Below are 25,488 nucleotides of genomic sequence, written 5' to 3' on the forward strand. Positions count from 1 at the left end.
AACAAATTTCAGCTGTTCTAGGATTTCCAGTAAGGAAGCAATTCCGCCTGCTACTAATGTAATCACTTCCCATTAAACTTCCTCTAATTTGAACTGTCACTCATTGAGCACATCATTCTTTATTTTATATATTATTTTTAATCAGTCTCCAAAGAAGACTGCTTTTCTGTCCCTTTTAGCAAACTAAGGACATTCTCTACTTAAATAGATATATCCCCAAATTTTGCTATTGTGTGCCAGATTTATTTCCCATTTCAGTTTTATATAAGTACCACTGTTCAAAATGGCTAGCAGTAGTTCAATTTGTTTCTGCAATCCAGAATATTTACATATAAAAAAAACCCACTGCTGTTATTTGATTTAGTACTTGATAGAGCCAAGGCTTTTATTTCTCCTTCAATATATATGAGTCTGAATTCCAAATGAAAGGTTTTAAAGTTAATATAGAATTTTAATTCATTTAATTAAAAATGATTTATTATTAACAATTTAGTACTAATGAAAATACATCCAGAAAATTCACAATTCAAAAGCTCTAAAAAGTTTCCCTGTCATCCCTGTCCTCCTAGTTATCTAGTCATCCTTTTCAACCAAGAGAATGAATCCTTAATGTTCTTAGGAAATCACTGTCTGTAATGAATTAACCCCTTTCATGGGCATCTATAATAGTTCCTGATAAAACACCATCACTAAAACATCATTTTTTTTTAAAAGATAGGAAAACAATAATAAATTTAAACTAAATGTATCAAGCACTCAATAAACACTAGCTATTATCATTTGCATTTCCACATAAGGTTATAAAAAGATAGGAGGTAAAACACAGCAATGACAAAAATTTTATAAAGTAAAATGAATTCGACCATATTACAATTAACTGCAGGCTAATAGGTAAGTTTGCACAATTACACAATCGACACAGGTAAGATGAGGAAAAATGGTTTTTTGGCAATATTAATATATGCATATGCAGCATACAAACATGGGTCTCTCAAAGATGTATTCAGGGTGAAGTATCCAAAAACTCCTTTTCTAGACTATAGAATTCTCTGACTTTTCAGAAAAGAGGTGTCTGCCTCTGTTCTATCCTCATTTTTTTACCTGGCTTTTAGTAGTCTTCTCTCTTCATGAACAAACACATTTCATATACAAGAACTATGTCCCTTCTCCTTAAAGCATAACGAAAATTAAAATTGTAATACTACAAACCACAATAATACTTAGAAACTAAGTTTTTTACCATTGAAGAAAACTAACCATAGCTATGCTTAAAACTTCTGTTCATATATGGAGAAAACACCGAAAGTATAGACAAAGATAAAATATTTTAGGGGGATATCAATTTTAATGTATTCCTTTGGTATGATAAGAGTGTTCTACTCTCCACCAGATAGTTATTAACTGTTCAAAAGCCTTTCACAAGTTCCTAGAATCATAGAATTTTCAGAGTAAAAAATATATGACAGATCATTTACCTCAGCCTTCTCATTTAACAGAAAAGGAATCAAAAGCCCAGAGGGGTTAAGTAACTTAAAAACAATATTTCAGACATACAAAAAAGCCTTCATTTAAAAAATTAATATAGCATTCTAATGCTTCAACTGTGTTTCAAAAAGCAAGACGGTAAAGTACAAAGCAAAGAGCATTACTAAATCTAAACAGCTGCTAAGAGGATAAAGAGATGATAAATAATGACTCTATTTTCAAGTTATATGTCTTCCCAGGTCCTCCTCTTATTTTCAAGTGGGGAAGAAAGCATAAGCAAGTTTTAAGCTTTTAAGACAAGGCAGTGAGAGGAAACATTATAAAACTTACTACAATTACAACTAACGATCGATAAAGTTGATCAATCAAATATGAATGAGAAAAAGACTCTTCAGTAGAGAAAATAGTCTTTTCAACAAATAATCCTGGAAAGACTGGATATCCACATGCAATAAAAATGAATTTGGATGCTTATGATACACCACATACAAAAATTAACTCAGGATGTATCAATGACCTAACCATAAGAGCTAAAACTATAAAACTCATAGAAGAAAACGTAGGGGGAAGGCAATGATAATTTGGATATGACAACAGAAATCTTGGCAACAAAAGAAAAAATAGATAAATTGGACTTCATCGAAATTTAAAACTTTTGTATATCAAAGCACACTATCAACAGAATAAAAAGGCAATCCACAATGGGAGAAAATATTTGCAAATCATATATCTGATGGGGGTTGGGGGTCAATATTCAGCATATATATATATAGAACTTCTACAGTTCAACAACAGCAACAACAAAAAAACAAACAACCCAATTAAAAAATGGGCAGAGAATTCAAATAGATATTTCACCAAAGAAGATATATAAATGGTCAATAAGCACATGAAAAGACACTCAACATCATTAATCATTAGGGGAATGCAAATCAAAGTCACAATAAGATACCACTCACATCCATTAACATGGCTATTATTAAAAAAAATAATAATAAAAATAACAAGTGGTGGCAAGGATGTGGAGCAACTGGAACCCTCACACATTGCTGGTGGAGATGTAAAATGGTGCAGCAGCTATAGAAAACAGTATAGCAATGGCTTAAAAAATTAAACATAGTATTACCATATGATCCCTCAATTCCACTTCTGGGTATACAAGTATACCCAAAAAAAACTGAAAGCAGGGATTCGAACAGATACTTGAAGACTCACATTCACAGCAGCATTATTCACAATAGCCAAAAGGTGGAAGCAACCCAAGTGTCCCTTGACAGATGAATGGATAAACAAAAGGTGGTGTGTGTGCCTACATATACACATCCACAATGGAATATTATTCACGCTTAAAAAGAAAATTTTGATACATACTACAACATAGATAAACCTTGAAGACACTGTGCTGAGTGAGGTTCCTAGAGTAGTCAAATCCATGGAGTCAGACAGTAGAATGGTGGTTGTCGGAGGGTGTGGGGGAGGGGGTAATGGAGAGTTGGTGTTAATGTGCAATTTCAGTTGGGGAAGATGAAAACATTCTGGAGATAGACAGCGGTGACTGTACAGCATTGTGAATGTACTTGATTTTACAGAAGTATGGTTAAAATGGTTAATTTTATGTTGCATATATTTTAGCACAAAAAAAATAAATGAGGGAAAGTATGAAGTAATAATGAAGTTCAGAAATGTTCGGTGAGTACCTACTATACACAAGGTATGGTGTCAGGCAGTACATGGAGTTGAAAGATGCAGCAGGAAATACAGTCACTGCCCTGAGGAAACTTGTAACATAGTCTGTAATGAAATAACAAGCAATAAAAGAATTAAAGAACAGTACAATAGAAGAAACAATATAAGGCATAAAGAAGGTCGGTCATTCCCCTTAGAAGAAACAGCATAAGGAAAAGCGAGAGCAGGGAATAAGGCTATTAGGAGGAGCAGAGAACAAGCTGATTATTGTGGAAGGGAGGAGGAAATGATAAGATTAGAAGAGGAATGGAGGATGTGGAGTTTGGTCAGCAAGAAAGACCACAACTGAAAGAAGTTTTTCTTTTTTTCTGGTGTGTGTGTTATGTGCTTTTGTTTTTACTTTTAATCAGAGCTTATGATCCAAGAAGTAGACTTTTAAAATAAGCAAAAAACTGGAGACACTCTAACTATGGAATAAAAAAGGTAGTTCAGGGCTAGTGTAAATGTCCCAAGACGAATAATAAAGAATTCAACTAAGATAGTACTTACAGGAATGAGAGGGAAGAAATAAGGTATGAGTTACTACAAAGGAAGAACTAAGAGTAAATTCTAACAACATTGTTTCGGGAGGTGGAAAAAAGTAAGAACAAATGATTACTCCAGAATTCAAAAACTAAAAAATAGACACCTTAACTGAAAAAGGCACTCAGGTATTCTAACAATTCACTATACCATTGTTTTGAAAGTTCTCAGATTATGCAGCAATTTACTACAACGTGCTATCACTGGTTTCTAACTTGGAAAATGATCCAAAGGATTTTCCACGGACAAAGCAGTGAAGATTCAATATCCAAGTCTACTGATTCTAGGGTAAGAATTAATCTCTTTAAAACTTCATGCATCTCCTTTCAAAAAGGGAAAATCCTTTAACAGAAGAGAATGTTCTCATACATCTTACAGGTATTATTACATCTAAGATAGTCCTTCAAAAGCAGTGTAGCCAGTTTTATGACACAATAAGCATCTATCAAATGACAAGTTATTATCAAGTACCTTCTGTGTGTTCAAAACTATGTCCTAATAAAGAAGTAGCAAACTGATAGGCCTTAGGCCAAATAGCGTCAGTGGATATATTTTGTTTGGGCAACACTGACCTCACATCCCCACAAGGTAAGAATCTGTTAGAATGAGACTGATTTTACCCAGGATGTATGATCTCCCTTTTATATGGGCCTCACCTAGCCTGGCTCACTTATCTACTTTACCGATGGCCCCTTTAAGTATCTAACTAAGTCCTGCAATTACAGGTTTTAAAATAAGGTACATATCTATTTTAAAATAAGATACATATCTCAGACCCATAGAGCTCCCAGTCAACTGGTGGGGGAAAAAACTAACACATATGGAACAAATAGCAAACACTGGAGTGCTAGAAAATAAAATTCTTTTGTGAATAACCTAGTTAATCTCAGAACAGCTTTATAATTGAAGCAAAACCTAAATAATCTGGGTTTAAGGATGTGAAAAATAGGGTTAATATTGGCTGGAAAGGCACAAAAACACCTGCTATTTCAAATTAAAGAATAAATATAAATTTGAACTCTCATCTCTGCAAAACAGTTCAAAGCACCCACATAAGCCCCTATGTAGACTGACCTCAAACTGCAGGTAAACCATATGAGATTGTCTAGATAAATGTTGTTCATCTGCACTTCTGTTACAAATTGATGGATAACAACTCAGTGATTTATGTCCTTGAAGCTAATGCTCTCCTTTGAACTTTGAGACAATGAGTTGCAGTCTTATCTTCTGATAATCTTAACATATAAGGCTCACCTCAGCAGTAGCCATTAGAAACCAAGGATAAAAAGCTTAACTCTAACTCTTATTTACCCAGGACTATCATAAAGTGATCCTAAAATGTTCACATCCTATTCTCAAACAAGCACGGAACTGCACACAGTTCAAACAAATAAGTCTTAACATATGATCTACAAAAATGCAGAGACACTCAAGTCTCCAGGGAAACCACTACACCTTTTATTTCCATATGTTTGGGGTGAGGTAATAACAAACTGACAGAGTTTCTCATAGACTTGACTTTGTTCAGTTAATTTAATCATGAATCAGAGCATCGTCTTCAGAATCTCCAGGTTTTCTATGAGCCAATTAGGAAACAGGCCTCTGCTGTAGAAAGTTTTGGCAATCAGTGGCTAGCCTTAAACTAACAATTCACTCCCTCCCTTGCCACCAACCAAATCGAATGGACACACATTACAGCCATATAATTTATCTTATCTCTAACACCATTTTGATTGAAGAATGTTGGTACAATAAATGATATGATTACCCTTGTGTTTGTTTCTACACAATGTGTTGCTTAACTACACACTGAACCTCTGATTAAGTTTCAGAAAGAACTTCCCTGATCACAAGTAGTCTTAAGAAGTGAAGAAACATAAGTGCCTCAGAACAACTAATTATCTTCATACCTGGAATTTCATGACTTAGACTCCAGGAGCACCCAGAGATGTGGAAACAGCTGGAGCTGTGAAACTACAATGCCTCAACTTTATTATCTCAGTGGAGTTGAGTCAACACATGTATCTGAAGCAAAGGATTTGTGAATGTGCAGAAGCAATGAACATGCCGAAATAACAAAGAAACTGTGCCGGTACTAAAAAACCTCAGGTATATGAGCAAAAGGTTATCTTCATAACAAATAAATGAGATAAAGGATGAGAAAGCACTTTAAAAAAACTGCAGAGAAGTAAACAAATATAGCTGTTTCCTGATAGCAAACATAATAGGTAGCAAGCTATTAGGTCAAATAAAAATATATACTTTCTGAAAAGGATACACAGTAATAGTTTTTAAAAGACTATTATAAATAAGACAGCAAACAGTACAATGGGATGAAGCCAACACTGGACCCAGATCAGAACAACAGGCTAAAGTTCCAAATCATACACAAACTATGCAGCCTCAGTTTTTTCATGTAAATCAGGAATTGGACCAGATAGTTTTCAGTTTCCTTTTGGGGTCTAAAAGACTAGCACTCTAATCGCACTCTAATTCCAATAATTAAATCCTAGCTAGACAAATATTAAATAGTTAGATGAAAAGGAGATGGAGGTGAGGGAGGAGAAGGGGAGGATATCAAAAGCCTACCAATTGCTTCTCGGTCTTTTGACTGAGATCAAGTGTTAATATAAAAATATAAATCTAAATTTTTATCACCACTCCCTCAAAAGCAAATCTGAAATAGACAGAGATTTTGAAGAAAATACTAAAATACTAAACTTGCTCGTAGAGTGCAGTTTCTACAGGAAGCACAGGGTTAACGTATCACAAGCATGACCTCACAATTCACACCAGCTCCAGCAGGAACTTCAATAATCATTAATCTGGCCAATAAAAGCTAATGTGCCTGCCTAGGAACTACATTAAGGGGAGGGGTGAAACGGTGCCCTGGCTATACAAAGTGAATAAGAGAACCAACTCTAGAGGTCTGAGCCAGCTCTAGACGGCACTGGGTACAATAATGCTATCATCATCAGTAGCTATCTGACCTACTTTACTTCTCTATGTCCTCTTTTCACACTTGAAAAAATGGGAATAATAAGAATATCTACCTCACAGAACTGTTCTGCAGTTTATTTTATTTTTATATCCTTCCACCTGCCACCTGTTGGCAGCGCAGCAGCAGCTCAGCTCGGGCCAGGAATTGAACCGGTGACCCTGTTGCTCAGAGCTCACACTCTTTCAGAGAGCTCTTAACCAATTGAGCCACTCGGCCAGCCCTGTTCTGCAGTTTAAATGGGTCAATGCACATAAAATATTTAGTAAAAATGAGAATATAAACAGTACAGAAGTTATGTCTCATAAAAATGACAAGTATGCAGCAATAAAGATTGAAAGATGGATTGAATCTCAAAAATTCAGAATATCAGTTTACAACAGCAACTAGCTACAAGATTACAAAAGATTCATTTAAAATATTTTATTGTAAACGCCACTGTATAGTCAACTTTTAAAAATTATACTTGTAACTGAACAAAGGCTTCATTTAAAAGCACTGCTTGGGGACCGGCCAAGGGGCACAATGGTTAAGAACTGGCTTGGGATGCCAGAGGACCCCGGTTTGGATCCCACATATGAGGGCCAGTGACACTGCCCTCCACAGCTAAGATGCTGAACAACAGCTCAACCTGGAGCTGGGCTGCTGTGAGTCGCCGGCGACAGCGTAGGCTGCAGCCCCTGTGGCAGTGGGTTGCCATGGGCTACCGTATATAGCCAGCAGCCAGCGTGAGCGGCCGTCCAGAAGCCGGCGACTGATCTGCCTTGCCCGGGAAGAGCGCAATGATGGTGCCAACTTGGGCAAGTGCAGCAACGTCCTCCACAACTAGACTGAAAAACAAAAAATGACAGCAATTTGTCTGTTCCCCTTCCCCCAATTCCCCAGCACTGTTCCCATCCCCCCAATTCCCCAATAAAAATCTTTAAAAAAAATAAAATAAAATAAAAGCACTGCTTGGGCCAGCTGAGTGGTGCGTTGGTTAAGAGCTGGCTTGGGACGTCAGAGGTTCCCCGGTTCAGATCCTACATATGAAGGCCGGTGACACTGCCGTCTACAGCTAAGATGCTGAACAACAGCTCAACCTGGGGCTGGGCTGCTGGGAGTTGCCGGTGACGGCTAGGCTGCAGCTCCTGCTGCAGTGGGCTGCCACGGGCTACCTTGTGTAGCCAGCAGCCAGCGTGAGCAGCCAGCAGCCGCTGTGAGTGGCCGTCCAGAAGCCGGCGACTGATCAGCCTCGCCTGGGAAGAACACAATGATGGTGCCTACTTGTGCCAGTGAAGCAACGTCCTCCACATACTAGACTGAAAAACAAAACGACAGCAACTTGTCTGTCCCCCTTCCCCCAATTCCCCAGCGCTGTTCCCATCCCCCAATAAAAATCTTTAAAAATAAATAAATAAAAAATAAATAAATAAAAGCACTGCTTGTCGCAAATGGCAGTATTTCAGCTTTCCTTATGGCTGACTCATATTCCATTGTGTATGCACCACATCTTTATGCAGTCGTCTATCAGAGGACACCATGGATGGATCTTGAGAACATCATGCTAAGCGAAAAAAGTCAGACAGAAAGAGTCGAGAACAATCTGACTTCACTCATATGTGGGATATAAAACAGAAACAAACAAACAAACAAGACAAAGAAACAAAAACTCATAGACAGAGACAAGAGTTTGGTGGTTACCAGAGGGAAAGGGGAGTGGAAGAGATAGAAAAGGGTAAAGGGGGTCAAATATATGGTGACAGAAGATTTGCCTTGGGTGGTAAACACAAAATGTAATATACAGATGATGTATTATAGAAAAGTACACTTTGAAACCTATATAATTTTACTAACCAATGTCACCCCAATTAAGTTAATAAAAAAATAAATAAAAGCATTGCTTTAGTTAGTGCCTCTTCTAGTCTGCCCCACAGCCACCTCTCACACAAGCACAATTTAAATCCCAATATTTTTTATTGCATCTAGTTAAATCTTAACCATCTTTCAAAACTGAAATATAATGTCCCTTTAAGACAATTCAAAAATATTTATAAAATATGGCTACAGAAGAAATCAAAAGTGAACAAGAGCCAACACTTACGGAACTTGATCATTCCACTCTCTCTCAGATTTCCCCAGTTAGAATTCCTGTGTGTGATCCAACTAACTTTTTTTGAGCGCATAACATATATCCATACCTGCAATAAAATAATTTCTTCAAGAAGCTTAGAATCTAATGGGCTAGGACAATGCATACCAGATCATTTCAATAAAATAGTCCAAGTGCTAAAATAGAAGTGGACAATGGGCATTATGGCTTAGCTCAAATTTATGTCTAAAGAAAAACGAGACGTGAGCTGAGTCCCAAACAATGAGTGAGTTAATGAAGCCAGAAAAGAGAACCGCATGTTCACAGTTGTGAGGTATGAAATACTGTGGGGTCTATGAGGGAAACCGACTTATTTCAGGTGTGGGGCGGGGAAGTTACAAGGCAAGTGTGGAACATCTTACTGGCCCTTAAAGAAAGGAACTAATCAAAGACTAATTGAGTCATGTCAAAAGAAGTTCAGAACCTGTAAAACTTAGCTCCATCCACAAAAGATTCTGATTTAATTGAACTGAGGTAAGGACCCCAGCACAGTAATTTTTATGTCTCTCAAGTAATTCTAGTATGCAGCCAACATTGAGAACCACTGTTTTAGAACATAAAATATAGAGGGTTGCAAAAAAAACCATACACATTTCAAGTAACAAAAAAACTGTATTAAAATTGTAAGGCTCAATACATACTGATAACGAAAGATGAATACAAGTCACATTTGACTTCTCAATTACAAGAGGTGCTCAAAGTGGTTACTATCAGCATCCAGACACTTGTGATTACGGTGAACTACAGCTTGAGCAATGCTGACCAAACTGCCCACTTGTATACATGTTTTTGGCACCCCCGGTATTAAGGCAAGTGTTATCACTCCATAAACCTCAACTTCAGCACCTTCCGTATTTTAACTTGCACTCTGATTACTTATAAACTCATTCTAAATACCCTGGATAACATGGAACTGCTAGAAGACATAGACAGTGTCTATTAAGTTTGTATCCCCCACTACATTAAGCATAGTTACTTGAGCAATAGTAAAATCTAAGTTTATACTGATAGTGTTGACATAAAGACTTCTAGTTAAATATGGTGACTTGAACATAATGATTAACCTCAATTCCATTCCAAAAATCCTACTAAAGGGCAGTAGCAATCTAATTAAAAATAAAAAAATAAAAAACTTAAACTCCAAAGAGAGAAGAACATTGTATATGCAGGATAAAAGTGGTATATGCAAAAAAAGTTTGGAAACAGAAAAGTAAATGAATGAGTTATAACTGGCTCAAAAGATCTGAGATATCAATGAGAAGCAATCAATTCCCTGCCAGAACAACAACAACAAGGCTAAGAAACTGGAAGCCCAGATACATCTAAAGATACAGGACATCTAGCACCCAGATCTTAGTTTGGAAAATGCCACTACCCACTAAAAGAAACGTGTGCTCCTTGAAGAAACAACTTAATTCAAGGCTGGGATGGGAAAATTACAAGGTGAGCCAGCGGCATCCTGGTGGACCATGAAACGCAGCAGCACTCAAAGGTTAATGGAATCATCAAAAGGACACAAGACTAGCCAAACTTAGAATAATTCAGCATCAAAATATTAATAATGACTATAGTTGATTATAACATACTGAATACAATTAAAATCAATTAGTCTGCAGTGACATTTTTTAAATGGAGAGAGTTTAAGAAAAGCTGTTCTTTATAGAAACATACCAACTAGGAAATACACAATGACTGAATTAAGTAGAGTATCAACATTTGTCACCCTCAGTGTAATGTGATGATGATCAATTCAGGCAAGGATCAGCAACAGATACTACTACCAGGTGAAAGGTTATTCAAGAAAGGATGTTTACAGGATACAAAAGTACTACCTCACAGATTACTTAATAATTACAAAAGAGAAAATGTACCTCTACAATAGAGAGATCTGTTCTTTACCTTAACTAAGTGATGAAACTTAATTTAACCTAAGAGTGAGACAACCTGACACTATGTAATTTCTGTTGTGATGCAACAGGAAATACACCCCACCACCCATGAAATTCTTCCTCAAAATATATAACCTGAAGCTAATCTATTGAGTTCTGGAAATGTAACTAGTGTGACTAAGAAACTGAATTTCATTTTTATTTATTTAAATTTAAATCGCTACATGTGACTAGAGGCTATCATATTGAACAGTACAGATATAAAAAATTTCCATCATTACATAAAGTTCTACTGGATCACCTTGCTCTAGCTCTAACTTCCAGGTTATAGGAAGTATAAGGAATAGAGGAAAAAGCTAAAAGACACCAATGAGGAAACATTAGGGCAAATCCAGATTACAGAAAATTCTACCAAAAAAACAAAACAAACAAACAAACAAAAACCTTGCTCCATCCCTTCAAAACGTCACTGTCACAAGGGAAAAAAAAATGTGCATGTTGTGGGGCAGGGAGTATGATGGCTGAACTAGATTTTAAAAGACCAAATACAACATATGTCAACTGAGGAAATGTGAATATGAACTAAATAGTGGATAATATTAGAAAAATCACTGTTAACTTTCTCAGATATGACCATGGTACTGTGGTTATGCAGGAGTATGTCTTTATTCTTCAAGGATGCATGCAGAAGTAAATGTTCAGGAAAGAAGTATCAAATGGTTTAAAAAAAAATAGAAGAGAGCTAGCTAGACAGGAGAGTTGGGGGGAAGGGGTTAGAGATAGATAGCCACATAGATGGCAGGCAGAATAACAATCCCCCAAAGATCCACAGTCCACATCCTAATCCCTGGAATTCGTGATTATCTCACCTTACATGGCAAAAAAGGCTTTGCAGATAGCATTAAGTTAAGGCCCAATGTAATCATAAGTGTCCTTAAAAGCGGAAGAGGGATGCAGAAGAAGAGAATCAGAGGGAGATGTGACTATGAAAGATGGTCTAAGAGAGGTAATGCTGATGCTGTGAAGATGGAGGAAGCAGCCACAAGCCAAAGAATGTGTATCCTTCAGAAGCTGGAAAGGACAAGGAAACAGATTTTCCTCCAGAGCCTCCAAAAAGAAAGGCAGAGGCCAGCCAAGACTTCGTTTTTGGCCCAGTGGGACCTGTGTTGGACTTCTGACCTACAGAGCTATAAGATAATAGACTTGTGTTATATAAGCCACTAAAAGTTTGTAGTAATTTGTTAGACCAGAAATGGGCAACTAATACAGATTGATAGTTGGACTGGGATAAGGAGGAAGGAAAGGGTGAGGGAGAGGGGTGAGGGAGAGGACGGGGGAGGGTCGGGGAGAGGGAGAAAAGAGAGAGAAAAAGGGAGGAAGGAATTAACATCTAGAGATTGGCAGGACCGGGCTGGTATGGTAGTGCTACAGTGCCATCAGGATGCTGCCTCACCTTTCAGGTTACCTAAGATGGCTGCTCAAACACTAGCAACCACATCCTCACTCCAGGCAGCAAGAATAAGGTTGGGGGAACAGCAATATAGGGTCTGTCAGCTCTCTACCCAGCCTCCCTACAAGTCCAATACATTTTTTTTTTATATTTAACAGCCAGAACTTGGGTATAAAAGGTTAATGAGAAATGTAGTCCAACACTGTTGAGTGTTAATGTAGTATCAAAAAAGAATACTCAAAGTTATCAGAAAAAATAATTAAAATACTCCCTTCTCCAACTACATACACTTCCATCAAAATAATGTGTTGCAACAGAATAAATGCAGAAACAAATAAGGACGTTAAACTATCTTCCATTAGGCAAGCAACTCATTACATTTTTTTGGGGAAATAGCTATTTTCATGAAAATATATGACTTATATTAACATGTAATTCAATTATTATGGTTAAATGAATTAAATACATATTGAAAATTTTCTCACTTTTAATTTTTAAGATGGTATATATTAATAAATAGAACGCACATAAACAAAAGCTCTTTGGGTCTCAGTTTTCAGTAGAAAGGGGTGCTCAAACTAGAAAGTTTAAAAACCACAGTTCTTAAATGAATTTTTAAATGTGAATTTTTACAGAAACTAACAATACTTTCTTCTATTTTACTTATGGTCATCAAAAATAGTGCTACAATGAAATTGTGCCATTTTCAGCAACATGGATGGATCTTAAGATGATTATGCTAAGTGAAATAAGTCAGACAGAAAAATGTGAGAACCATAAGGTTTCACTGATATGTGGGATATAAAACTGAAAACAACAAAGGAACAAGACAAATAAAAAAGCAAAAACTCATAGACACAGACAATAGTCAAGTGGTTACCAGAGGGTAAGGGTGGTGGTGGTACATGAGGGTAAACGGGATCAAATACATGGTGATGGAAGGAGAACTGACTCTGGGTGGTGAACACACAATGTGACATATAGATGATATATTACAGAATTGTACACCTGAAACCTATGTAACTTTACTAACCATTGTTGCCCCAATAAACTTTAATTAAAAAAAAAATGGTGCTACAACAAGGTTAAACATGTTTCACTTTCCACCGTGTCCTTTTAATCATTATGTTTAGATTTTTTTTACATATTTGTAATGTTAACACAGAAAAATTTTAATATATGCTTCATTTTTTCTAAGTAGCAATATGTTATTATGGTTAAAAAAAACTGAAAAAAAAGGTGTATAAAACATTGAAGAAGAATCCAGAGAAACGAAATTGGTAGTGTGTCTTGAATATTGTCCAAGAAAAGATGCCCTGTTCCACTGAAGAATGTATCTGGCTCTCGTAATAGGTAAATTCACAAGGCAGATGTGGATGATCAAAACTTTATGACAGTGGCCAATAAGATCATCCAATTAATTGTCTTATGCTAGTTCACCTAGAAGCCTTCTGAATGATATTTGGGTTCCCAAGTAAAACTGAACTCAGAAGAGAATGTGATAACCAACAATCACATGATTGGTGTTTGCATGAGAGTTAAATATCCATTTAAAGTAATAAATTGGAAATCAGGTGTGTATATCTGGTTAATTTTAGTTCATGCTATGAGATAGTTTCATGTTTCTCATGCTGATAGATCAAGTTTGAATAATAAATGCTACTCCCTATGATCTTTGGGTAGCCAACTGACATTCCTCAGAGAACATACACCTTCCTGCAGCATTATGTTTATACTACATCACTGATAATCTAAATTTCTACACTGGCAAAAGAAAAGTTCCCTGCTAATAACAAAGCAGAGTAGATCATATATCCTCAGAATAATGTAATGAGAAAGAAACTTTACTAAGAGTTGTGAATAAAAATTAATAGTATTTATAAATGTTAAATAAGTTCAGAGATAAGAACTTTTAGTGCTTAATTTTAAACATACTGGGCATTTTAAACAATATGGTCCCTCCTTAAAAAAAGGAGTATTATTTGACTGCTACTTAAACCATAAATTTTTCATCACAGCTATTTAAATAAAATATCTCACCTAGAATATGGTACAGTTTATACTTTACTCTGTATTAGCTATAACAGCAAGTACTGTATAATAAATATATACACATTATTAAAAAATAAAATGTTAAGACTGTTATGTAAAATTAATATTGGACCAACAATAAAATTTTAGAGAAAACAGAAAGATTTAATATACAAACAACAGTAAACAGGTTGAACAATAAGACTGATTAACTGGCTTGTACATTCAAAAAACTTAAGGGAAGATAAAACGTTAGAAATGGTTGATACATATTAGTCAAATTAATCCTATGCATTATCAAAACAATTTCAAACTGACAAAAACACAATTATAGTAGGGGACCTAAATACCCCATTGACAGCTATGAAAAGATCACCCAAACAGGAAATCAGTAAGGCAATATCACATTATGTCCACAAACGGGCATAATTGACATTTACAGAACTTTTTATCCCAGAACACCAGATCATGCATTCTTTTCCAGTGCACATGGAACATTCTCAAGGAATGTTGGGGCACAAAACTAGCCTTAACAAATTTAAGTAGCTCAAAATCATACCAAGCATATTCTCTGACCACAACATTTTGAAATTGGAGATCAGCTGCAAAAGAAAACGTGGAAAAACCACAAATGCGTGGAGATATTTTTTTTTATCATAGATGATGAGATAAAAAAAACAATAAAATGACAGATCAAAAGATATACAGAAATAAATGAAAATAAAAATATATTGTATCAAAATTATTGGGATACTGTGAAAGCAGTATTAAGAGGAAATTTTATATCATTACAGGCCTATTTTATGAAACAAGAAAAATCCCAAATAAATAACTTAGCATTACATTCTTTAAACAGCTAGAAAAAAAGAAAAAATGAAACCCAAAGTCAGCAGAAGGAAGTAAATAATAAAAATTAGAGCAGAATTAAATAAAATAGAGAACAAAAAGACAGCAGAAAAAAATTAATGCAACAAAGAGCTGGTTCTTTAAAAAGATTAATAAATTGGCAAACCCCTGGCTAGATTGATTAAGGAAAAAAGAGAAAAGACAAAAATAAAATCAGAAATGAAAGAGAAGTTACAATGGATACTACAGAAATACAAAAGATAATACATGAATACTGTGAAAGCCCATATGTCACAAAATTCAATAACGTAGAAGAAATGGACAACTTCTCTGGAATATATTATCTTCCTAGGCTGAATCGCAAAGAACTGGAAAATCTAAATAGACCGACCAACAGTAAGGAAATTGAAACAATCATCCAAAACCTCCCCAAAAGAAAAGTCCAGAACTAGATGGCTTCACTAGTGAATTCTACCAAACATTCAAATATGATTTAATACCTGTCCTTCTCAAACTCCTCCAAACAACTGAAGAGTAGGCAATAATTCCTACCTCATCTTATGAGGTGAACATTGTCCTGATACCAAAAACTGGTAAAACACAAAAAAAGAAAACAACAGACCAATATCTCTGATGAATACAAATGCAAAAATCCTAAACAAAATATTAGCAAATCAAATACACAGTACTTTAAAAAGATTATACATCATGATCAAGGGCTCATTTCAGAGGCCCAAGAATGGTTCAACATATACAAATCGATCAATGTGATATATCACATAAACAAAATAAAGGATAAGAATCATATGATCATATCAAGAGATGCAGAAAAAGCATTTCACAAGATACAACATCCATTTATGATTAAAACACTTAATAAAATGGGTGTAGAAGGAAAGTACCTAACGTAATAAAGGCCATATGCCATAAACCCTCAGCTAATATCATACTCAATGGTTTAAAACTGAAAGCTTTTCCTCTAAGATCAGGACAAGACAATGATGCCCCCTTTCACCACTGGTATTCAACACAGCATCTGAAGTCTGAGACAGAGCAATTGGGCAAGAAAAAGAAATAAAAGACATCCAAAATGGGAATAAGTAAAACTGTCACTGTTTGCAGATGACATGATTCTTTATATAGAAAATGCTAAAGACTTCACTAACAAACTATTAGAAACAATAAACAAATACCACAAAGTTGCAGGGTACAAAATCAATGTACAAAAACCCACTGCATTCCCATATACTAACAATGAAATTTCAGAAATAGAAATGAAGAAAAAAAAAAAGAAAAACAATTCCTTTTGCAATTGCAACAAAAAGAATAAAATACCTATGAATAAACTCAACAAAGGATGTGAAGAACCTATATACTGAAAACTATAAGACATTATCAAAAGAAATTGAATAAGACACAAAGAAATGGAAAGACATTCCATATTCATGGTTTGGAAGAATCAGCATAGTTAAAATGGCCATATTACTGAAAGCAATATACAGATTTAATGCAATTCCCATCAAAATCTCAACGGTATTTTTTAAAGAAATATAACAAAAAAATCATCAGATTTGTATGGCATCACAAAAGACCCACAATATGTTAGCTACATTTTAATAAAAATCTTTAAAAAACAAACAACAAAGAAAGTGACTCCAAAGACAAATGATTAGTGACATCCACAATTTCAAATATTTTACTTTCTGTGAGTCAAAAAAAAAATCTAAATTTTATTTTCTTGGAGTTTTATGAATAAAAATTGAACTTCAAGGAGAAAAAAAAAAAAAGACCCTGAATAGCCAAAGCAATCCTGAGAAAAAAGAACAAGGCCAGAGGTATCACACTCCCTGACTTCAATTTGTAATACAAAGTGACAATAATCAAAACAACATGGTATTGGCAGAAAAACAGACATACAGACCAATGGAAGAGAACTGAGAACCCAGAAATAAACGCATATATATATATATATATATATATATATATATATATATATATNTATATATATATGGGCAGATAATTTTTGACAAAGGAGCCAAAAACATACAATAGAGAAAAGAAAGCCTCTTTAATACATGGTGCTGGAAATCTGAAAGTCACATGCAAAAGAATGAAGCTAGACTACTTACTGCCTGTCACCATATAACAAAATTAACTCAAAATGAATCAAAGGCCAAATTTAAGAACCAAAGCAATAAATTGCATAGAAGAAAGCATAGGTACTTAAACTTACGAACATTGGGTTTAGAGAGGATTTTATGAATTTGACCTCAAAGGCAAGGGAAGTAGCAGCAAAACTAAATACACATGTAAATGGGACTATGTTAAACTGAAAAGCTTCCACACAGCAAAAGAAACCATCAACAAAACAAAGAGGCAACCAACCAAATGGGAGATGATATTTGCATACAATACCTCTAATAAGGGTCTAATATCCAAAATACATAAAGAACTCATACAACTCAATAACAAAGAAACAAACAACCCAATTAAAAAATGAGAAGGGGACCTGAACAGACACTTCTCCCAAGAAGATACACTAATGGCTAACAAACACATGAAAAAATGCTCAACTTCAATAGCTATTAGGGAAATACAAATCAAAACCACAATGAGATGCAACCTCACACCTATAAGAATGGCTACTGTCAACAAGACAATAACAAGTGTTGGAGTTTGTGGAGAAAAAGGAACCCTCATACACTGCTGGTGGGAATGTAAATTAGTATACCACTATGGAAAATGGAGGCTCCTCAAAAAATTAAGAATAGAATTACCATACGACTCAGTAATCCCTCTTCTGGGTATCTACCCAAAAATTCTGAAAACATTTATCCGTAAAGATATATGTACACCTATGTTCATTGCAGCATTATTCACAGTTGCCAAGACATGGAAACAACCAAATTGTCCTTTGATAGATGATTGGCTAAAGATGTGGTACAGATATACAATGGAATATTAGTCATAAGAAAAGATGAAATATTGGCATTTGCAACAACATGGATGGGTCTTGAGATTATCATGCTAAGCGAAATAAGTCAGACAGAAAAGGTCGATAACCATATAACTCCACTCATATGTGGGATATAAAACTGAAAGAAACAAATGAACAAGACAAAAAAAAAACAAACAAAAATTCACAGACACAGATAAATTTAGTGGTTACCAAAGCGTATGGGAAGAGGAGGGAAGATATGGGAGGGAAAACGGGGTCAAATATATGGTGATATAAGGACAATTGACTGGGTGTTGAACACACAATGCAATATATAGATGATGTATTATAGAATTGTACACTTGAAATCTATATAATTTACTACCCAATGTGACCCCAATAAATTTAACAGTTTTTTTAAAGTAAATAATAATAATAATAATTTCAGAAGCATGATGAAATCTAGAAGCTAGAAGGAAACTTCCAAAATAAATTACTGAAGGAATAAAAGAGAAATTACATCAGAGCTTTAAAAGGCAGAGGTAGGAATCAATACTCCCACCCAAAATAACTACCTGGGATGTACTAAAATGTTTCAGAACAGAAACAAGCAATATGATTACAAAGTAGAAAAAAAAGTAAATTCTGTACAAAAGATTCATGAAATGTCACTTCCCATAACTTGATCTAAGATTTGGGAAATAAATTAATTCTAGTCATTAGCAGCTTTCGCTTACCTACCTGGTAAAAGCACTTCTAAGACAAGGTGTTTACAGGAATATGAAATGCTATTAAAAGATCAAATACCATATGGAATAGCAGTAACATCTTAATCAAAATGCAACAATAATTCAAACAAATCCAAAGTAAATTAACAGCATCTATCGCTATCATAACAGGTCCACTGCTACCATTTGTGGGGCCTGGGCCAAGAAAACAAACAGAGTCCCACGGTCTATGGCTTAACTACCTTTTATCCCCACCTCTGACTCCTGAACACCCTAGCACATACATCTTGGCTCTATTCCAATGCCCCACCACCACCACTAGCCAGCCCTGCAATAACTGTCTCTTGTCTACCCCTAGCCTGGCAGTCTGCCCTCACAAGGACCCCAGAGAAGATGCCTACACAGGCTCAGGGCCATTTGAACAGGGAATTCTGGGATCGTGGGCACCAACAGCATGATCTAGAAAGGGAAGGCACAGGCTCTGGCACAGGGCCAGAGCAAGGCTAGCGTGAGAACCTTTTAATGAACAAACCCTGGGCAAAGACTCCAGTTACCTAGGTCTAGTACCTACGATTGACATGTCAACCTCAGAATTACCATTTGGCATAAAATCATCCTGACTACAGCGAAAAAATAATGTCACAATTTACCATCAAAGTGCAAAGGCTGGGTTATCATAGAATCTATGAATAGTTAATCAAGTAGTCAAAACATAGCAAAATATAAACAGGTAATACTGATAAAACCACACGTCACTCAATCCCCAGTCATATCTAACAGAGATTGCAAAACTCAGGCAGATGCTTACACAAAGGTCTATGAACCCAAACTGATACTAAGAACTTGGTTAAAGCTAAACAAGCAAAGGTCAACATAGAGCTCCTGTGACTGAATTAAGATAAAATGATAAGCTAGTCCTAAGGTAACAAGAGTGTCACTCAATAAATGAGGCTCTGGCCCAAGGACAGTGTAATGCCCAGTTAAAATCAATTTACCAAAAGAAAGGTATTACACAATGAAATCAATATAAATTACAATTAAGAAAAACCAAAATTAATTAACAAAAGATATATGAAGAAAAAAAAAAGCACAATTGAAATTCAGAAAGAAACTATAGATCTCAGGAATTTAGTTTGACAATTTAGAAATTAAACAGCAACAGCAAGTTTTAGAGGAAAAAGAAAATCTGTCAACATGGGCCCTCAACCTTGCCTAGAAAAAAGAATGCTTTAATCTACTGCCTAGGTCAACCATGAGAGCCAAATAAATAAATAACTCATCAGAGTTTACCAAAAATTAATGAAAACATTCACATTACTAAGTTTCTGGCTCCATATTAAGAAAACTTTAAAATTCACAAGCAACCACCAATTCCAAACACTTAGCCAATGGTTCTCAACACTGGCTATACATTAGAATCAACCCCTAGACCCAGCCCAAAAAAATCTGATCTGGAGGGGGTCTAGGTATATATTTTTTTAACTCTCTAGATGAGTCTAAGATGTAGCCAGAGTCAAAAATCGCTGTTATGAAGCCAAGTGGTATGGACCCACACACAGTATCTACTTCCAAACCCCCACCACTCTTAGCACAACTTTGGGGCTAGTGTGAAAAACATACGACTTTTAGAGATTGAAAGTTCATACACAAAGGAAGGGGGTAAACTGAAAAGTTAGTAATTCAGGAGCCAGCTCTAGGCAACAACAATCAAACTGTTTCCCTTGTGAGATAGATAGATAGATAGATAAATAGATAGATAGATAGATAGATAGATAGATAGATAGATAGATAGATAGATAGATAGATAGATAGATAGATAGATAGACAGATAGATATAGATAGATAGGTAATAGATAAATTTACATATAGATAGAGCACTGTTTTGTATTTTACCTAAAATTCTATCAACTAGAATGTCATTGCCATTTAAAAACTATGTGTAACTCTGCTTCCAGGAAGCAGATGAATTCCATCCACTAAGTACAACTAAAAACCATGGATATTATGTATGAAAGTTCAAATGTAGAAAGAAAGCAGACCAGTTAAGAACATCAGCGGTGAGTTCCCATGTTTTCTTTTTTGCTTCATATATCTCAGACATGGGGCTGCAGAAGCCAACAATCAGAAGAAGTCAATTAATACAAATAAAAGGAGCCTCAACAAAAGCCTGCTCTCTCTAGCCAAAAGACAAGAAAGTGGGTTCAAGTGATGGGGCAAAGTCTCGGCTAGGTAGGAGATGGAAGTGAATCCATGAGGAAACCGACAAGCTATTCAATAGAAAATGAGAAGAAAAATAAAGTAAATGGCCGAAGGTTGAAGATCAGTTGAGTTTTAATCAAAGAAGAAGATGGAAAGATCGGATATTAGAATCCAAACCTCCTGAGAAGATTGTTAAGACTGTAATCAGCAGTTACTTCTCACATTTAACACAACAGGGAAACACGAAATAAAAGAAAACCACACTAAATAGTCCTGGCTTTGTCACCAGTTAACAGTGTATCATTAGACAAGTCACCTAAAACTATCTGGGCCTTACTGCTAATTTGAGGGTTACTGGCGAACTTCCTCTGTTTTTTCTCTGTCCCTGTCCCCCTTCCCCCTAGCCCTTTCTCAGCAGGGCGTGCGCGCGCGCACACACACACACACACACACACACACACACGCACACACTCCTTTCATCATTATACGTAGAGATAAAGAAAAATAGCAAAGAAGGGCAAAGATATGAAAAACAGGCAGATTTTCAAACTGATATTCATCTTGAGCGCCTTCCTAGATCCCTTCTCTCCCAATCCCACCTCTGCAAGCCCGGAAACCCCAGTCCTGTTTGCTAGCTACCCTCTCAGGAAAAAACCCCAATTCCATGTTTCTCTCTTATCCCTAACCTTACTTCTCTCTCTCCCACCCATCAAAATTTCAATTGTTGAGTGTATCTCAGTCCAATAATACAAAGGCAACTGGCTTAAGCCATTCCATATTAAAGCAAGGATGAATAATAACTCTCTTACCTATGCTTAAACCTCCCAAGTTGTTTTGCTTATAAATCCAAATTAATCTATTTGGCAAAATTTCAGGCAAAGTGGAAGGGGATAACTTAGGGCAAGTAAATTTGCTTTCTCCCCTACTTTAAAATTACGAGGAAGAAAAAGGAGTATTTGTAGTCATTTTCCCACAAAGAACTCCTTTAAGTACCGCCCTTTAGGGAGAAGTCCATCATTCCTCTAACTTTCCTTAGGCAGACAATAAGCCACAGAAAAGACACCCACAGCAGCGAGGAATGCTACTTTAAGTTAAGGGCACTATTTAGGAGTGCCTGCATGGGTGTTAAAGTTGGAGACTTAAGACAGCAGAATGGTGACAGAGGAAGCTATCCTGAAAACATGGTGTCATACCCACCTACTAGGTCAAGGGCATTCTATTAATAGAATCCTTCAGCTTAGTTACTTCCTGTGCGAAGTGAAGAAAGAGGGAAGGAGTCTTAAAATAAAGCAAGAAAATAGCCATGGAGAGAACTATAAGAAGAAATGACTACAGAAAGAGGTACCATTAAATAAAAGAAAAAGGGGGAAAGTATCGCAGAAGAGAAACTCACTCCCCACCCAAAAAAAGGGGGGCGGGAGGGAATACAACTGAATACTTTAGAGCAGGGATAGGCAAAACTTGAGCTCACATACCAAATCTGGCCAGCTACCCGTTTTAGTGAATAAAGTTTTATTGGAACATGGCCATGCTCATTCTTTTATATACTGTTCATGGCTGCAGAGCTGAGTGTTTCAATTTCGATGGCAGAATTGAGTGGTTGCAACAGAGATCATATGACGTGCAAAGACTAAACTACTGGAGGTGCCAAAAAAATGTATACACATTTTAAGGAATGTTATCTATGTATTATTTTTCAAAGTTGAATTGAATTACAGTAGAAATGTGTTTGCTCAATAGATGTTGTTAATCAAATGAATGCTAGCATCACCATGGGGCAGGCAAGACAGTCAAAGAAAATGGTAGAAGCATGGTTGTCGTTCAAGGAGCACAAGACCATTTTGAAGTGGTATTTGAAATTCGAGAAAGTTCTCCTGACTTAACACCCCTTGACTTCTATCTATGGGGGACCTTAAAGGATGTGGTGTACCATAGAAAACCGGTTACACTGGCAGTACTTCAGGAAGAAATTGAACTCGCACGCATAGCGATACAAGTGGACACTTTGGTCAATGTTACTCAAGCAGTAGATTGCGGTAATTAGAAGTGTCTGGATGCTGATGGTAACCACTTTGAGCACCTCTTGTAATTGCAGAAGTCAAACGTGACTTGTATTCATCCTTTGTTATTGGTAGATAATGAGTATTACAATGTTAATACACTTTTTTCCTTTTTTTTTTTTTTGGCACCCTCTATATTTACTATCTGGGCCTTTACAGAAAAAGGGCCCTACCTTTAGGGGAATATGGGCAAGATGAGGGTGAAGACGAGGCCGCTGAATTTGGCATTAAGTGATCCCTGATAAATACGAAGAAACAAATTTAAATACATTTATAAGAAAGTACATGTATATTAATAAAGTAGAGGCAATGAGTATAAGCTATTCTTTTAAGCAGTTTACTAACTAGGAAAAGACAAAAACCACATGGGAGGCTTTGGGGGAAAAGAGAGATTTTCTTGTTCTCACCAACCCTGCTTCTCTTGGGAGTCCCTCTCTCTCTTTCATCACCACCGAACCAGCCTCCCAAACTAGAAACTTCAGTTATTTTGGTCACCAAATCCACATGATTCTAGCTCCAAATATCTTTTGTACTCTCAGTTTCAGGCACAATGTTTAGTATACAGCAGGTTCTCAATAAATGTTTGTTGAATAAAAGGATGTAAGAGTACAGAGCATAGAGAGAAAAGATGGAGAAGAAAACAGAACAAGATTCTGTCCCAGCTCTACCCGCAATGCCTCTTGGGCTTGAACTCAAGTAAGAGTCTTCCTAAAAAAATAGAGGTGACAAGAGTGTTATTTTGTTATTTTTTAAACCCATCCAACTTGCTCTAAGTGATGTGGTCCTCTGCTACCTGTCTGATTTCATCTCCTACTCCTCTCCCCTTCTTACCCAGCTCCAGCCATATAAACCTCCTTACTGTTACTTAAACACCAAGCACACTGCCACATCAGTTCCCTCTGACGCTTGTGCCAGAAATCTGCCTGGGTCATTTACTTACCTCCTATAGATCTCTACTAAAACTCACCACATCAGGGGAAAAAAGGTGAAGGGGAATAAGGTTCAACTATCCAGATATTATAAAACAAATAAATCATGGGAATGTAATTTACAGCACAGGGAAGATAGTCAATAATATTGTGATAGCGTGGTACAGTGTCAGATGGTTGCTGGACTTATCATGGTGATCACTTCTTTAGGTATATTAATGTTGAATAACGATGGTGTACACCTGAAACTAAAATATTGTATGTTATCTATATTTTAATAAAAGTCTTAAAAATAAATGTCACCTTATTAGACAGGGTTTTCTTGACCATCCAAAATATAACCACAAACAACCCTATAATTTTGTATGCTTCTTATCCTGCTTTATTTTTCTTGCATGGCAGCTATCAGCTCCTGTTATGTTACAGCTTTTTGTGTGTAATTTATTCTCTCCCCCACTACAATATGAGCACCTATGCGCAGGCACTCAATAAATATGGGATGAATTAATATATAGCAAACCCAGTCTCTCAGCCGCACTAAGATTTCCAATTTCCAAAAAGGGATTTATATGAAATCCCCTAATATAATTACTCTAATATACCTGTACAACTTTAAAATGAATAAATCTAGCAAAGACGCAGAACTGAATAGCTAATGGTAATGTATAAAAATGTAAGCTTGGCCTTCTCAGAAAAGAAGGAAGACTTGACAGTAAATGATTAACTACCAAAAGAATAAAGTATATATAAGAGGTACCTCCAAATAAACATGTGAAAAACTTTATAATAAAACTATATAATTAAGCACAGAGAACAAAATTATCTTGCCAAGATTTGCTATCGCTGGCAAAAATCCATATTAAACTCAGCTTCCCCAATTCCTGATACAAATGGAATTGTGAATTTGGCAACTCACCGGAGAGAAAGACTGAAGTACAATCTGGGTTCACATTAAAGTTACCTCATTCTTCTCAACTTAGATCTGACCCAGAGGAAAATTTTTAACAGATTGTGTTGGACTAGTGCCATACTATACTCAGTAAAGTTCAAAATTAGCATTTTAGATGCTAACCTAACGGATTTCTATTTTGTTTCCCTAAAATTAAAGTGGACTAAAAATAAAACATGATGAATTATGAGCATAAAACAGATTATTTAAAGGAACATTCTGTCAAAGAAAAAGAACATTATAACACCCATCCTTCTCTCTTGTTTCTTTTGATTTCATTCATGCAGTCTCACCCAAAGCGACACACACGGCAGCACTCAAGCTGTTAACTGATGAAAGAGAGATAATGCTCTTCTTTCCTTTCAAGGTTTTCCAAATTCGGTGATGTATAATATAGTCATTGCCACCTCAATCTTCCTAGTTATTATAAAATGCAAAAAAAAAGTACTCAAAATTTATATATATATATATATATATGCATTAACCATTTATTTTATACCTACTATGTCACAAAGACACTGAAGACACAAGATAGAAATTATACATGCTGCTCTCAATAAACTCATAATCTAGTGAAAAATTCAGAA

General features: G+C 35.8%; 1 protein-coding gene across 2 annotated transcripts in view; it reads right to left on the minus strand.

Annotated features, from left to right (window-relative positions):
- STK3 (serine/threonine kinase 3) overlaps positions 1-25,488 on the minus strand; it is a 322,284-nt gene that overhangs the window by 136,163 nt on the left and 160,633 nt on the right. The gene's annotated exons all lie outside the window — the stretch shown is intronic.

Source organism: Hipposideros armiger, unplaced genomic scaffold (genome assembly GCF_001890085.2).
Source record: "Hipposideros armiger isolate ML-2016 unplaced genomic scaffold, ASM189008v1 scaffold_70, whole genome shotgun sequence".
In the NCBI taxonomy this organism is placed as follows: Eukaryota; Metazoa; Chordata; class Mammalia; order Chiroptera; family Hipposideridae; genus Hipposideros; species Hipposideros armiger.